At 40.0% G+C, this 3566-nt stretch overlaps 1 pseudogene; it reads right to left on the reverse strand.

The window, feature by feature from the left end:
• Positions 1-1789: 1789 nt before the first annotated feature.
• Positions 1790-2735, reverse strand: LOC119877355 (annotated as a pseudogene).
• Positions 2736-3566: the final 831 nt, after the last annotated feature.

Consider the following 3566-nt stretch of genomic DNA (forward strand, 5'->3'; position numbering starts at 1 on the left):
GACAGGCAGAGGGAGAAGCAGGCTCCATGCACCTGGAGCCCCACGTATGATTCGTTCCTGGGTCCCAGGATCGTGCCTGGGCCAAAGGCAGGCGCTAAACTGCTGCACCACCCAGGGATCCCTTAAATTTTTAATTTAAAAGGAAATTAAATATTAACAAATACTCAAATTTCTAGTGACTTTCTCACTACCCGTAACCATACAATATATCCTCAGAAGACAATCTCCTTTTTATTTCCTTTCCAAAACTTCTTCATTGTGAAGTTTTTGGCAACAGGCAATAGGCCATTTGTGGAAAGAGAGATCAACACTCAGCATCCCTAATCCTCACTGTCAGCAGTCTCAAGGAGTTGTGATTCTGTCAGGACTTAATCAAGATTTTCAAGCTTTTCTGAAATTTGCTGTATTCAGGAGTCCTTCATCTTCTCAGATTCCCCCTCCATTCCCCTGGGCCTTGGCACTGAGTTAACCTGTTCTGTACACTTTTGTTGTTGTGTCAGTTACTTTTTCCTCATACTAAAATTAAACTTCCTAAATCAAGGATAATTTTTTAAAAATCCATGAAAGTGCAAAAGGGAAATTGAAATACCACAAATCTCATTACTCTGAGTTGCTATTATACGATTCAGATGTATTCCCAGATCTTTTTCTATACAAATTGTTATCAGCATTATGGGCAAATGTTATGTGTCTTTTTTCTTTACCATTATATCTTGATCATCTTTCACATCTATAAATACTTTTTGCAAATACATTAGTTAAATGACACATGATACTCAATTGTCCATTCTTCATCTGGGTCTTACATATCAATATGTGGACGTTTCCATGTTTTTATAAATGAACAATCTATACATGAGATTGTACTTTTTCTTTTTGTACTTTGTACTTTTTCCCTCAATTCTATTTTTATAATGAGTTTACAAGATGTGAAAATATGTACACTTTTTAGGTGTCTTAGTGACAAGTTCTAATCTCCTGTTTAATTAGGTGTAGCAACTTATAATTCTCCTGGCGGCATAAAGATCATTTTCCCCTTAATAGTCTGTAGAAGATGGCATTCTGTCCTTCTCCGACTGACTTACTTCACTCAGCATAATACCCTCCAGTTCCATCCACGTTGAAGCAAATGGTGGTTATTTGTCATTTCTAATAGCTGAGTAACATTCCATTGTATACATAAACCACATCTTCTTTATCCATTCATCTTTCGTTGGACACCGAGGACAAACATTATATGTTCTCATTCATTTGGGGAATATAAATAATAGTGAAAGGGAATATAAGGGAAGGGAGAAGAAATGTGTGGGAAATATCAGAAAGGGAGACAGAACGTAAAGACTGCTAACTCTGGGAAACGAACTAGGGGTGGTGGAAGGAGAGGAGGGCGGGGGGTGGGAGTGAATGGGTGACGGGCACTGGGGGTTATTCTGTATGTTAGTAAATTGAACACCAATAAAAAATTTTTTAAAAAAAGACAGCAAAAAAAAAAAAAAAGAAGATGGCATTCTGTTGAAATCTTCAGTAATTTGATAGATGGACATGTTCTTATTGGGTTTTTGTGATGATGAACGTTTGTCCACTCAGCGTTATGATCAGTCACATGCCTCAGAGAGCTCTTGTTCTGGACATTCTGAAAATTGTTCCTTTTGCTCTGGGGGATTTCTCATCTCTGGGCCTTTTGTTCACAAAAATGTTGTGCTGAATGCGATGGCCTGGCAACCTTTTTGCGTTTAGGTTCCTAGATCAGTGGGGTGATGGGGTTGGTTGTGATGCGGTGACCCTTGGCTTAGGGATCTTTTCCACAACAACCTTGAATATCCCTGTCCCTGATCTGCTTGGTACTGACTCCATAGATGATGGGGTTGAGCATGGGAGGTACCAGGAGATAGAAATTGGTAAACATGATATGTACCACTTGAGGCACATGGTGTCCAAAGCGGTGAGTGAGGAATGTAAAGAGGGCTGGGATATAAAAAGCCAAGATGATACAGATAAGGGAAGCACATGTGCCAAAAGCCTTGAACCGGGCTTCATCAGAGGGCAACCCCAGAACAGTTCTCAGAATCATCACATGGGATGTACTGATGACAATTATATCAAAGCCAACCACCGAGAAAGCCGGAAAGAGCCCATAGGCACGGTTTACTCTAGTGTCTGCACACACCAGCTTTAACACAGCCATGTGCTCACAGTATGACTGGACAATGATGTGTTTGGGGCAGAAGGGCATCCTGGAGACCATAATGCAGAAGGGGCTCACCCATAGCAATCCTCTCATCATCACAGCTACTCCCAGTTTACCCACTCAGCTGGGGTCAGGAAAGTAGAGTGGTGGAGTGGGAAACAGATAGCCACATAATTGTCCAAGGCCATAGCCATGAACAACCTGGACTTCACAGAGGAAAAGGCATGGATGAAGAACACCTGGATGAGGCAGGCATGGTATTCAATCTCATGAGCACGAAACCAGAGTATAGCCAGCATTTTAGGTTGCGTGGAAGAGGATAGAGCCAGGTCAGTGATAGCCAGCATGGCTAGAAAAGGTACATGGGCTCAAGCAGGGTGTGGTCAGTTCAGATTATATGAAGGATAATGATATTGCCAACTATAGCTACGAAATACATGGCACATAGAGGAAAGGCAATCCAAAATTGGTAATTCTCCAGTCCTGGGATTCCAAGTAGGATCAAGAACACAGGATGTGAAGAGCTGTTCCCTGAAGCCAGTATCATACGATGGGTAAATTGTTCTCCATTGCAAAGGCAATCTACTCTCTGTCATTGATAATAAGCAAGTAATTATTATTTTTAATATTTGAAAGAATCAATTGAACAGTGAAGCATTTGACATTAATGGAATAATTTAATTTCAACTGTTTTAATTAATAATTTTTACAACAAAAGTTATGATACTTTTTTCCTCATTTATATTTATGTCATCAAAATAGGATCAGAACACACTAGCTGTGTGATTCTTGTGGAGCAATCAGTATGTTCCTTGAAAGTAGAATCTTCCCACAGAAAACTATTCTGACACTTAAGTCACTAATATTCATTCTTGCTCTTCTATTCTTCAGAACTAAGAGATTTGTTTAACCTTCCCATAGATTCTTTTCATCTCTCTGTTTAAGTCAGTTAGGCATTTTTTCAGGGTTGGAAGCCAATTGGAAAACACTTTGTCTTAAAGGCTCATAGTAATAATGTATATAGTGATGCCAAGTTTGCTCTGACTCTAGGAGTTACCAGGAGAATTTGGGCTGGAAGATAACTGACGATTGTACACCTCTAATTAAGCCTACTATCCTTAGTGTATGTCCTCCGAGATTAGAGGCCAGCAAACTTTGATCTTTTTGGTAAAAGAGCACTTGTCACTCCAATGGAAATAAAATCTAAGATGTTAAGCTCTCTTTGGTTTACGCATGTCTGCATTGGGGGATTCAGCATGGCGTACCACTGTGTGCTCTGCAAATGGATGCCGTATTCTCTCCTGACATGAGTTTTTCTTGACTCTCTGGTGGTAGCTTTGTGGGATTTCTGATGGGCAATATTTCACCCATGTAGTTC

The sequence above is a fragment of the Canis lupus genome, chromosome 21, assembly GCF_011100685.1.
Source record: "Canis lupus familiaris isolate Mischka breed German Shepherd chromosome 21, alternate assembly UU_Cfam_GSD_1.0, whole genome shotgun sequence".
NCBI lineage: Eukaryota > Metazoa > Chordata > Mammalia > Carnivora > Canidae > Canis > Canis lupus.